Here is a 13,981-nt window from a genome sequence, read left to right as displayed (position 1 = left end):
ATTGGTCTTTGTATCACTGGGGATGAACAGAAGAGTGAATGGCAGAACTGATTGTGGAGGCATCTTCCTGACTTGAAAATAATCTTATGAGATCTGTTAAGTCCGTTCAGTGTTTTTCTTTGTTTAAAGAAGGAATCCTACTTCTCAAAGTGGAAATGGGTTTGGATATAAGATGTCTTAGTTTGGTACAGCACTAGAAATATGCACAAAGCAATGCTGATTTTAGGATGTCCTTGATATGTTGTAGTATGAGATGAACAGGTAGTTTGAAAATACTGCAGGACAATAGACTAACAATGATCTCTTCTGATCCTTCCCACCTCTAGGGTAACCCAAATTGTTAAATACTAATATGTGTCTCCTTCCCTGTTTATATCTGTTTCTATATATTTCCTTCTCTGAGACATCCTTTCTTCCATCCAGGTTACAGGGGACCAGAGTACATGGTTTTCTCCTAAGTTAATGAAGGCAATCCACCTAACATAGAGGCCCACTGCTGATGCTGATCTATATCATAAGAAGTAAGTAACATTGCATATAGAGGGACATAATTTGCCTCCTGAATGTGGCATATCTTAGAAGAAATATATACTTTGGAGATAAAAATAATTATAAATCTAGATCCACTTCCTAGCTTTATCATGCAGAGAGATTCAGTTTAGCCTCCTGCCTTGAGCCTCTTTTCCTCATCTGTAGAACGGAAATAGATTTAGCTTAACCTCTTGCCTCAAGCCTCCTTTCCCCATCTGTAGAATGGGAATAATCTTGATTTCCTTCTCCTAGGACTTCTGTGAAGATTTTCTGAAATAATGTATGAAAAGAATTTAGCTCAGCGACTGGCATAGGGTATTTACGAAAAGTGGCTGATGACTGAATGAGTGAGTGAATGAATGAATTGAATGGAATAAATTTGGTATATTGTTCTACTTGTAAGCTTCTAGGACCCTCTGGATCCTTCTACTTTGCCTTTCTCCCATGAGTCCCACTAGAATGTCCTCTCCTCTGTCTCAGTTTCCTGGTAAGTGAAGGCTTTCGTGGGACATGCCCCTTGGGCTAATATGCAGATATAAGTGAGTATATACCATTTGAGTCTTTCTGCTTCTGGCTTAACTCACTCATTATGATCATTTCTAGCTCAATCCATTTATCCACAAATTTCGGGAATTCCTTGTTTTTAATAGCTGAATAGTATTCCATAGTGTATATGTACCACAGTTTCTTTATCCATTCTTCTATTGAGGGACACTTAGGCTGTTTCCATGTTCTGGCTATTATGAATAAGGCTGCTATAAACATGGTTGAGCAAATTTTCTTGTTGTGTGCTAGAGCATTTTCTGGGTATATTCCAAGGAGTGGAATAGCTGGGTCTTGAGGAAGCCCTATTCCCATTTTTCTGAGATAGCACCAGATAGATTTCCAAGGCACAGGGGTCCCGCTCAAACTAAGGCACCAGCCAAGGACAATACAAGCAGTAAACCTTAAACCCCTACCCAGATCTAGCCAATGGACAGAACACTCTCCACAGTAAAGTGGAGAGTGGGATATTACTTTCTCACGTACTCTGGTGCCTCACCTTTGACCATGTCCCCTGGAGGGGGAGACCTGGTGGCACTCAGAGGAAGGACAGCAGGCTACCAAGAAGAGACTTGATACCCTAGGAGCATATACAGGGGGAGGTAATCCCCCTCAGGAACAGTCATAGGGTAGGGGAATAAGGGGAAAATGGGAGGGAGGGAAGAAGGGCAAGGATACAAGGGATGGGATAACCATTGAGATGTAACAAGAATAAATTAATAAAGGAGGAAAAAAAAAAGAAAATAGCACAAAAAATTTGGTATATTGCTTTCCATCTTTTCATATAATAAAATATTTTTAAATGGCGATATGGACTGGCAAGATGTGTCAGTGGATAAAGCAGCAGTTGTACAAGCATGGGACATGAGTTCAAATCCCTAGAACCTACAAAAAGCTTGGCACAATAGTGCTCTTACTGGAAGATGGGAGGAAAGACAGGAAAATATCCAGAAACACGTGGGTATGATCTAGAGTTTACAATGGCAAATAACAAAGAGATTCTGTTTCAATAAAAAGACTGCCTCAAAGAAAGTGCAAAGTGAGGACAGACAACGGGGGCTATTCACTGCTACTTGGTAAGTAAGGATCTGTAAGTACGCAAACTAACACACACACACAAAAAAAATTATAAAAGGCTTTTACTATCCTTTACTTAAATGAAAAACACGTGGATGTAGGTTCAGCTAACCCCATCTCTCTTTGGGTCATTAAATTATTTCCTAGTTCTTAGTCTGTTTATGTATAAAATGTAAATGCAAAGCCAAGTGTTCAGGAATGTTGTAAAGATTCAAGGAAATAACCTATAGGACAGCAGAGAACTTGGAACATGTCTTGTGATCCATAATGCTAATGTCCGTTCTCTGGCTCCTGGTGGGTATGTTCACATGAGTGGGCTCAATTAGTCCTCAGAAAAATTGCATGAGCTATATATTATTCTCATAATGAGATGACGTATATGGAGATACCTAATACAATATTATGCAGGTGGTCAATAAGTGTTTGTTTCCTTTCTATTTTTTCCTTAATTAAGCCAATTATTATCCTACCAACAACCGTGATTTTGCATAAATTATGAATATGTTAAGGAATGAAGCACTAATCTTACATTGTTAGTAATTTAGAACAGCAGCCTGGGCACATAGCTCATGATCAAAATTAGCTTGATTTTAATAATATGACAAAAGATGACAGTGTTTATAGTCATAAAGCACAAGCCTAATCTTGCCTTAATATTGTGAATCATGAGGATACTAGTTTGATATTTCAAAATGTAACAGACACTGGAAAACATCTTCATGTCTATAGTACTTTTACATGTTAATAGCATGCTTTCTTTAGCATTTAAAAACAGCAATATTTACTTATCATAAATGGAAGGAAGTTTGGGGTATATATTCGTACAACTACAGATTGTTGAATTTTGGTGGTGGTTAAACTTCTCTGACTTTAACCTGGTCTACTACTTGGTCTCCCACCTTACTCTCCACCAGAACTAATTTGTGTGCCAAAATACTCAGAATGGGACAAAGAATGGGATTTAGGTGAGGAAAAATTCTTTATCTAAAATGAATCCATCCTAAGGATATGTTGCTTAACTTCTTTTTACCTTAGTTTTTACCATCTGAAACATAAATATATTACCAATAGTTACTTGATAGAATTATCTCTAAGATAAGATAATTTATGAATAAGTCAATGACCAAAGTTTTCATCACAGGATTCACAAAACAGGGAATGTGTAACAGATGTTAACAGTCATCATTCCTGACACCAATGCCCCGTTACTATAATAACAATTATATGACAACGTTTCAGAATTATGAAAGAAGATTGCATAATTATTAAGAACTATGTATAGAAAGTATCATGAGAAATTCAAGATCTCTGAAAGGGGGACTGAAAACATTTTTCATTTTATCCCCCCACTTTGAAAATTTCTCTCAAAAGATCCAAGTCAACATTTCTCAAGTTACAATAAAAAATGTGTGGTCATCATTGAATTTTGGGCCTCTAAGAGTCTTTTAGAGCCATAGAGATGTCACCCATATGTTTTGTTACCATAGCCAAAGCACCCACTTTTGAAGGCATGAAAAATTGGGCCCAAACGTAATTTGAATGCAGGAAAATCCTTGACAATTTTTCTAATTTGAATTGTCATAGGATCTATTTCAGTTTTTTTTTTTTCACCACCAGGCAGAGTATAGAAAGCTTTCTTACTTTCATGGAGCCCTGATTAAGAAGAAATTTTCAACAACTATTTCCTTAACTTGAAATAAAGCAGAGAGAATGTTATGTATCTATATATCATGCATATTCAAGGATGCAGAAAGAAGGGAATATATCTAAATTGATTGAATTCTTTTTCTTTTGAAAACTAGTCATTTGTTTGGCTGCTCTGGAGACTAAATTAATTCAGGCAAATTTCCTGGAGAGCTTGCTGATGGCTCATGTGAGAATAGTGAGCCTTAATGTGTAGTCTGGAAACTTTTCATGAGTTACATACCAAGGTGTGTTCATGATTCAACTGTAGGTAAAAACTGGAGGCAGAGAACGACAGAGAACTTTATACAATGAAGCTGCAAAAGTAGCAAACCAAACAACAAATACAAGAATAGAGAACAGAGACACACAAACCACTTTCTCTAGTTAGCACAACAGTGTATTTGTTTCTTTGGCTTTGAATAATGCATTCTTTCTCCCGTTCATTAAAGGAAGTTTTTGTTTTTGGGTTTTTTTTTTGTTTGTTTGTTTTTGTTTTTGGGAGGTAAGAATTTAAAGCTTCAATTTATAAGCACATATGTGGTCAATCTACCAGCTTGTCTAAAAGAGAAATCAGAATATGGCTGCTTAATTCCCTGTAGCCTCAATCCTTGACACTGACAAAAACCCAGAGGGGCAGGAGTAAGAAAAGAAAAAGAGAAAAATATGTATGTATATGCATGCATCAGTCACTGACAGTGGCTCCTTAGGGTTTATATGAATAGAGAAACAAAATCAGGTGCCCTGTCAGTATAGGCTGGAATCACGAGGATGTGTCCCGGACTTCATCTTGTGTGTACCCTTGGGTGTCCACCCTGGGGCAGGATGTGAGAACTCAGGCCATTATGCTTAGGAAATACAGCATCTATGACATATTTTCATCCACTTATTTTGAGCACATCAAAAGGGTATTAAGTGTTGACTGGCACTGGGAATACAAGAGCAAATCCAAACATTTTCTTTCACTTTTCTGGACTCAACAAACATCATTTCCATGAGTTAACAACCTCCAAAGGGGGCAAAAGCATCAGTCACATAAACAACAATGTTGAGAACAGAAGTCTGAGTCTACTGGTGGTGTAATTTTCCACAGTTTAAAAGTGCTTCTCAGCTGACTGGTATTTGGGGGTGAGTAGGGCTACACTAGCTTTCTTTTTTTAATCATTATTTTGTTATTCACATTACATTCTGATTGTTATCCCCTTCCTGGTTCACACCCCCTCCCTCTTCCACCCTATTTGCCTCCCCTAGACCTTTAAAAGGGGGAGTGGCTCCTCCTCTACCATTTGATTGCAGCCTATCAGGTCTCATCAGGGTAGCTCACATCCTTTACCTCTGTGTGCCCTCCAAGGCCACCCTACCAAGGGCAGTGATCAAATCGCAGGCACCAGAGTTCATGTCAGAGGCTGTACCCTGTCTCTCCCTCCCCATACACATGTAACATGAGCTGTCTATCAGCTACATCTGAACAGGGGTCTAGGTACTCTGCATGCATTGTCCTTGGTTGATGCATCAGTTTGTGTGGCCCCCTGGGTCCAGATTCACTGGCCTTGGTGGTTTCCCTGTGTGGTATTTGAACCCTCCAGTTCCTTCCATTCTCCCCCAACCCCCACTCTTCCATACAAATCTCAGCTTTCCTCCCAAGGTCCAGCTTCAAGTCCCAGTATCTGTCCTGAACCCCCGCTGGGTGGAGTCTCTCAGAGGACATCCATGTTGGGCTAATATCCACTTATAAGTGAGTATATACCATGCACATCTTTCTGGGTCTGGGTTACCTCACTCAGGATGATCTTTTCTAGTTCCATCCATTTGCCTGCAAATTTCAAGATTTCCTTGTTTTTGATAGCTGAATAGTATTCCATTGTGTAAATGTTCTACAGTTTTTATCCATTCTTCGGTTGAGGGACATCTAGCTTGTTTCCAGATTCTGGCTACTATGAATAAAGCTGCTATGAAATAGTTGAGCAAATGTCCTTGTTGTATGGTGGAGTATCTTTCAAGTATATGGCCAGGAGTGGTTTGGCTGGATCTTGTGATAGCACTATTCCCAGTTTTCGGAGAAAGCACCAGATTGATTTCCAAAGTGGTTGTATAAGTTTGCATTCCCACCAGCAATGAAGGAGTGTTCTCCTTTCTCCACATCCTCAGCAGTTTTCTTCAGTGATTATAAAGGCTACATCCAAAAAGAGGCAGGTCCAAGTTGTTAATATCAATAAGAAGGCCATAAAAGCAGGTAGAATATAAAGAGATCCTAATTTTGATTTATTTCTAATAATTACAGCTTATTGAATGCAGAATAGGTCCTCTTAGGAGATGACTGCATGGGTACAGACCTGTTACCAGGTCTGATGGTACCCAGAATTCAAGTTGTCATCCTGACTACCACATACATGGTACATGTACTCCCCACGTAAGATTTAATAAATGAAAATATTGACATGAATAACTTTGATATGTTTCATATAGTGCTTCAAATAACATTACAGAGATATCTCTCTTAAGCCACAGTTTGTTTTGTACTTGAGTTAAGTGAGATGGCACTATATTTATTTTGTGCTAAAGAGACTGTGTCTCAGAGAGGATAACAATATCACTCAAGGCCACACAGATACAAAGGATCAACAGGAATGCAAAATCACTATCTTTAGGTTGGTCGTAAGACTCATCCCTTGAGTCCAGGTGTAGTTAAATTGTTTTCTGACAAGGATAGATCAAGTAGAAGGCCAGATTTCTAGGAAGCCTGTTGATATTTACCAGATCAGAGCTCAGGAGTGCTCTGTGCTCTATAAACCAGTCTGGGTGAATAGGAGCCATTTTGTTGCCTGCTATTTCTATTTTAAGCTTGTGTTCTCTGACGTCAATGTGAGTGTAGAATCAGACTCGTGGATGTCATCCAGAGTACTCTTGTTTTCTTTCATAGTACATTTCCACCATCTGCTCACTCTCTGTCTCCCTGTCTTTCTCTATGTCTGTCTGTCTGTCTGTCTGTCTGTCTGTCTGTCTGTCTGTCTGTCTCTCTCTCTCTCTCTCTCTGTGTGTGTGTGTGTGTGTGTGTGTGTGTGTGTGCATGTGCTTGCATATACTTCTTAATTCCATTATTGGGCAAACACACACCACTTTCACATTTGCCATCAATAATAAGAAATACAATTATTTTGCCTGGCTGATTTGTTCATTTTTTTCCAATAATTCCCCCAGCATAGGAGGAGAAATTCCACATAAATGCAAATTCTGTGTGTGCACAGGCATATGTGTGTGCACATGCAACCCTATAGTTCTGCTTTAAAACTGCTTTCCTTTTTAATACATTTTCCAAAGTTCTGCCTGATAATCACGGATTGTATCTAAAGGCCCACTTGCTAAAAGCAGGTTGAGTCATAAGCAGGCTGTACGAGTCCAGGAAACCTGCAGCGATGACTAAGAGAGTCATTATTTGATAAAAGGGGAAAAAATAGGTATTGGTTTGAAAGAAAGGCTGGGGGAGCGTGAAGAACTTCTTGAACAGGGGAAAAACACTTAGAAGCTAGCTGGCAGGATGAGTGGGGGCCGGAGAGAACTGGTCTTATGCAGTAAGACTGGCTGGTGCATTTTAATCAAATCTCTGTGTGACTGGGTTTTTTCCTCTTTCTGTTTTTTTTTTTTCCATCAAGCAGCAAAGGACACAGAGGGGATTCAGCAGTAACCTGGCTATTTCAACTTTGTACTTTACTCTGCTCCCTTCCCTGAACATTTTTTAAACTGACACTTGGAATTTTTTTCCATGTGAGTTCAAACAGATGTACACACTGTTTACTTTCTCTAACCTTGTAAATATTGACTGTTTAAAATTAAACTCTTGCATCATTCTTTGAACATCTTCAGTGGCTTCCAACAGGATATGAGCACGGTTTAATACAAATCACCAGGTATTAAAACATAAATGGATAAATTCTTAACAATCTGGTGCTTGCCACCTACCTTTGACTGTGTTTCTGGAATGCATATTCATATCTGCTTTACTTAGAGCATTTCATCCTAATGCCAAACATATTTTCACACTTGAATTTTTTCCCCTTGATCATTCTATTAGAGGTCTTAACCAAAAAAATGTTTGTAAAATGTACTTTGAACAAAATATCTGTGGCCAGAAGCTCCCAAACTGTTAAATAAACATATAAGTAGCTGTTTAGTTACTAACTGGCAAAGTATTAGTTAGTACCTGGCTGGGACAGTACCCCCACATCTATGGCTTTACTCTTTTCTGCTCTGTTCTGGAATCTCAGAGAAGAAAATGATGACACTCTTACTAAGATTCAAGTTGCCTGCTAGGTAGACCTTTCTCATATACATTTGGGAGAAGGAACTGAAAAGAAGAAGTAAGAAAATAGAGCCAGAATGATTCCTCAACCTCAGGCACATTAAGAGCAGATTGATTTTCCAGAAACATCTGTATGAAAATGGGAAATTCTACTTGTGTGTGTACCTGTAGGGCCTTTAAAACAATACCATTTCTATGTTAGACTGCAAAGTTGTGTGCTGTTGAACTGTCCTATGTATACTGTAGATTGCTGATCAAGATCCCTAGCTTCTGTTCCTAGATGCCAGCAGTAGTGCCCCTTCCAGATCCAATAACCAGGAATATATGGAAATATCACCAAATGTTCCATCCATATAAACTCATGTTTTAGGATTGATTATTTATCTAGCTTGTTAATCATGTAAAAAGTCTCATTTAATCAAGTATGATATTTTAATTTAATTAACAAAGGAAAATCTGGGCACTTTTGTTTAATGATAGGGAAGCTGTTTCATCTATGAAAAAGATGAGCTGTTGGAGCCTTCCTCAAACTATTTGGACCTGTCTAAACATTCAGTCTTATGTGAACCCAAATCTGGTATGGAGAAACTAGAAGTCACGCTATTTAATGTTGTGGATGTGTTTTACTGATTGTTACATCATTGGCTGAGTCCACCATGGTTTCATATCATAAAGCATGCTTACATCAACTAAGATGGCCACAGCGTTATTGACACTATATTTTTATGAGACTACCATCATATATGCAGACGTCTGCCTACTGATTGAATTGTCACTATGCACCACATAAAAATATTGGGCTATACCACAGATGAAAAAATAGGAAGGATGGTGTTACTAACAATAGAAATCATAATGAAATGTATTGACTTAGTGCCAAGTATGATACTAGCTGTTTGCATGGACTATTGTGCTGATTCATCATAATATCTCTGAAGGTGATTAAATTTATTTATTATTTAACTTAAGGCTAGGATACTGTTACAAAGGACTCAGAACATTCAGTAACAAACAAAATAGGAATATGTTTATCTCCATGATAAGACTATTAACTGTAGGTCTCTATCCCAGTCAGTATAAAGGATGAAGGGAAAGGTGATGATATGGACTTTTCCCCTTTTGAAATACTCTAAAAGTTACACCTCTCATTTTGTTCATATCTATTGATACAATATTTCTTCCTGTCTCTACTGCTATAATCCTAATGGTTCTCCCTGTTTCTACTTTGGTCGCTTAAACTACTTTTTATTTTATTTTATTAATTTATTCATATTACATCTCAATGGTTATCCCATTCCTTGTATCCTCCCATTCCCCCCTCCCTCTCATTCTCCCCTTTTTCCCCTCCCCTATGACTGTGACTGAGGGGGACCTCCTCCCCCTATATATGCTCATAGGGTATCAAGTCTCTTCTTGGTAGCTTGTTATCCTTCCTCTGAGTGTCACCAGGTCTCTCCCTCCAGGGGACATGGTCAAATATGGGGCATCAGAGTACGTGTGAAAGTCAGACCCAACTCTCCCAAAGTCAAGAAACAGCCTATTGGTGCAGATCTGTAATCACTGATAGAAATGGATCACACAGGGAATCTAGGTGATAGAGTGATCTGACATACTGGTATGGAGAAGCAAAGCCTGTCTCAGGAACACATGCTTGCAGTGGGGCCAGGAAATTCCACTATGGTGGTAACTGAGTTTTTTCTACTAGGGTTTGGAGACCTCAAGGAACTGAACCCCTTGCTCTTCCTGGTATTTGGCACTATCTAGTCACAGTTTCTGCTAATCTTCTTCTTGTGGTGCTTGTATGCACTCAACAAGGACTCCAGATTCCAATGTACTTTTTCTGGCGAACCTTTCATGCCTAGAGATCTGTTATACATCCAACATTGTACCCCGGAGGTTGGTGGACTTACTACAGGAAAATAGGGTGATCTCCATGGTAGGTTGTGTAATTCAGCTATACTTCTTTGGGGCCCTGGGGAGCACTGAGTGCTATCTCCTGGCAGTAATGTCATATGACTGATACCTGGCCTTCTGCTGGCCTTTGCACTATTCAACACTATTACATGGAACCCTATGTGTAGGGCTAGCAATTGGCTCATGGCTGTGTGGTTTCTCAGTGGCAGCTGCCTTCCAGGCTGCTATGATATCCAGCTTGACTTTCTGTGGAGGCAATGAGGTTGACCATTTCTTCTGTGACTTGAAACCTCTGCAGAAGCTCTCCTGCTCTGATCCCCATCTGGTTAATATAGTCTGCATGAGTCTAACATCCCTGGTAACCCTGGTCCCCTTTGGACTAACTTTAGCCTCCTACTGGAAGATTCTTGCTATAGTCTTGCACATACCTTCCATTATTGGCAGGCAAAAGGCATTTCCACATGTTCTTCTCATTTAATTGTTGTGATCTTGTTTTATGGGACTTTGATCTTGGTCTATGCTGTACCCTTGGCTGGCCAGGTGCCAGCTCTCAACAAGACTTTCTCCTTGTTCTATACTGTTGTTACTCCAATGTGTAACCCTCTTATCTACAGTTTCAAAAATAAAGATGTCAAGGAGGCTCTGAGAAAACTGAAGATTCGATTCTGTGATTTTCGTTTCACTTAACCAACCGAAATGACAGCAAATCTGAAGCAAAAGAATCTTTCATTCATCAAGGAAGACTTAGTGAGGCTAGCATAACAGAGTAGGTTATTATTATTGTAACTCCAAATATTTGCTAAGCCTCCAACTCACTATTTTAAGGAAAAGTTTTTTCTTAACATGCTTGGAATAATCTTGTTTCCTTTGAATATTTTTGCAATGCAAGAGGGAATGATTATCTACTAGTTTATAGGAAGGAATGTATATTGAGGTACATAATATGTAATTGATTCACCCAATGTCCCCAAGAACACTACCTAAGAGGTAAGAACTGTTTTTTGCTTGCGATTCATTACCATTCATTGAAATGTAACACTAAAACCAATTAATATTCAATTGACAAATGTTAATAAAAATTCAAAAAATGACAGTCCTTGTTTTGGTCTACAGTGATTTTTTTGTATTTTTTATTCTTGGAAAATTTAGTATCTGTATATCGTGAATATTGGCCAGTTTCACCCTATACCTCTCTCATCCTCTTTCTTTTCCCTACTGAAGCTTTTCTTCACAAGACCCACCCATGTTAGTTTATTTATTTATTGCACGCTGGGTTTAATTATGTTTCCTTGAATTGAGTATGAATGGAGAATTATTTACTGGGAAATTAGCAGTTTACCAATGGCTACACCACAGAAGAAAGTGACACCTCTGTTGAAACATCTAGCCAGACAGGTCAGAATTGTACCGCATAGTGCCCAGCACTGGGTGAGATCACTGATGACAAGACTGTTATGGAGATAACCAGCTGCTCTCTGACTGGATTCAAGGCCTGTTCCATGGGACAATTTTCATTTCTGGCACAGGAAATTTGATATTAAGATCATGGCTGGAGAGATCATTGGCCCTGGAGAGACCTATTGCTATTATATTAAATACTGATGCTGTCAAACTGTCTTCTAAATATTTATATAGGAATTTATAGATTTGTGGTACTTTTAACTTTTTTCAGGTAAATTAATTATTTTTGGAGTAGGCAGTGGTCAGTGCAGAGACATCTTACTGTTTTTTTGAGATAAGAAGCTGGGAGTGCTCAGCCATAGGTGGAGCATCTGGATCAGCTCCCCCTCCCCACTAAGGCTTAGGGAACACAGAGAAGAGTGGAAAGAAAGAGTTGAAGAGCTGGCCAATGAAGAGGAGAGCTGTGAAATGCAGACTTCAGGGCATGGCATGGGTGTTGCACACACATCAGCTCACAGCACTTATAGCTGCCTGCACAAAATCTGCATAAAATAAAGCCTGTCAAAATTCCAGCACAAAATTGGGCGGTGACCCAAGGCCCCACCCTCGCTAGAAGAGCTGTGGAGAGTGGGTAGTTGATGAAGGAGAGAAAGTCACTTCCTTTTAGATATGCATTTGCTAGTTGGTTGTCATTGCCTCAGTGATTGTCCCATGCCCATGCATATAAGAACAATTGTACTTTGACTCAGGGTTATCAATAACAACAACAACAAAATGGGATGACACTAAGTTGGGATCGAGATAGGGTGGAAAGAACTAGGTAATGATGGATGGATATGATCAAAATACATGGCATAAATGCATGAAAAATTCAAAGAATAAATAAAATATTATAGATTAAAATATATTAAATGAAAAGAACACTCCTCTCTCATCCATTAACTGTTCATAGTCTCCCAGTGAAAGTCTAGGGCCTTATGAGCTTCTCCCTGATTCATGTAGGTTTTTGACTGGCTTGATATTGTATAGATTTTGTGCAGGTAACCACAAGTGCTGTGAGTTCATATGTGTATCACCACACCACATCCTAAGGACGCTGTTTCTCCTTGCACTCATCCCCAAACTCTGGCTTTCATATTCCTTCCACTCCCTTCTTTACATCGTGTTTCTTGAGCATTGGTGATACAGCATTCCATTTAAGACCCAACATTCACAGTCTCTTATTCTCTGTTCTTTGAATTTTATTGAGTCTCTGCATTAAACACCATCCACAGCAAAAAGAATGGAAGGCTGAGAACATAACTAATTTATGCATGCAAACATAAGATTTTAGAAGGGACTTTGATGCCATATTTATTTAACTTAACAACGGTAGTTGATTCTCCCCCAAGGACAATGACCTCTCCAGTTGCGGGTTCCTGACTAGGTATGTAATGGATTCCTTCTTATGAACCAAGCCTCAAATCCAATCAGAGAATGTAGAGTTACCCCCATAACAGTCCTTCTACTATTATCCTCATGGGCATATCTTGACAGCAGGTCATTAGTACAGATAATCAGGTTCACTGCTGGGTAGGAGCATTGACTACTTTTTCTCCTCCAGCAGATTACAAATCACCTGGTACTAGGAAAGCTAGCCAACAAGAAAGAAACTTCCAGTTCAGATCCACCTTTTTTTCCCCTCAATGTTCTGCAACTCAGTAACATGGTTTCTTTAGAAATGGGGTCTTACAATCTTCTAGTGGGGAACCAAGAGCATTGTGTGTAGCCTATATTATTTGGGGGTCTCTGAGACTTAAGTGACCATCAGTAGGACATCTCACTACTGTGAGTTTTGTGAGTTTTAAAATGCAAAAGAAAGAGGGATTCGGAATTTAGCTTAGTGATAGAGCACTTGCACGCCAAGCACGAGGCTCTGGATTCAGTTGCTAGCACTGGGAAAAAAGAAGAAAACAGAAGGCAACATATATCATGGCCTATAATATGAAGGTGGTGTTGAGTAAGGTTGCAGGCACAAACATATAAAAGAGTATGTCAAAAGCATTGAAGAAAAATGGGAGAATAAATAAAACAGACTCAAATTTGGTGTAGTTGGAGGAAGGGATACTGTAATAACTCTTAAGAATGGGAGAAATCCCTATGTGAATAGCTTATACACATTCCATTCAATATGCAGGCTTGAATTCTGGCAGAGAGACTGCCTGTGCTAAATGGCTGATATTACTGTACCTTTACTTTGCCTATAATTACAAAGATAAAGATAAAGTGTAATAGAGTAATGGAAACCTATTTGTGGACTAATTTTAAAGAAATGTGCCTTCAGCATTTGCAGCAATATATTAGACATGTGGATTGCTTCAAGCACATTTTTCTCTAGATTGGGTTTCCTTTAATATTTATAGCTACCTACAGCATTTTCTGTCTATTCTCCCAGGTCTTTTTACTGATGTAAACCTGAGTTTGTCTTACTGGACTCACTCATGTTTCTATTCCTTTTGTCTTTGTTACCAGTTACTGAATATCATCAAATGACAT

At 38.9% G+C, this 13,981-nt stretch overlaps 1 pseudogene across 1 annotated transcript; it reads left to right on the top strand.

The window, feature by feature from the left end:
• The first annotated feature begins 9,778 nt into the window (after positions 1-9,778).
• On the top strand, positions 9,779-10,732 carry LOC311601963 (olfactory receptor 10C1-like; annotated as a pseudogene). Its single transcript has one exon. The product of its transcript is annotated as an olfactory receptor 10C1-like (transcript).
• Positions 10,733-13,981: the final 3,249 nt, after the last annotated feature.

This window comes from Acomys minous, assembly GCF_964271855.1.
Source record: "Acomys minous genome assembly, chromosome: 7".
In the NCBI taxonomy this organism is placed as follows: Eukaryota; Metazoa; Chordata; class Mammalia; order Rodentia; family Muridae; genus Acomys; species Acomys minous.
The sequence above is the reverse complement of the archived record's forward strand: the minus strand, read 5'-3'. Positions and strand labels throughout refer to the sequence as shown.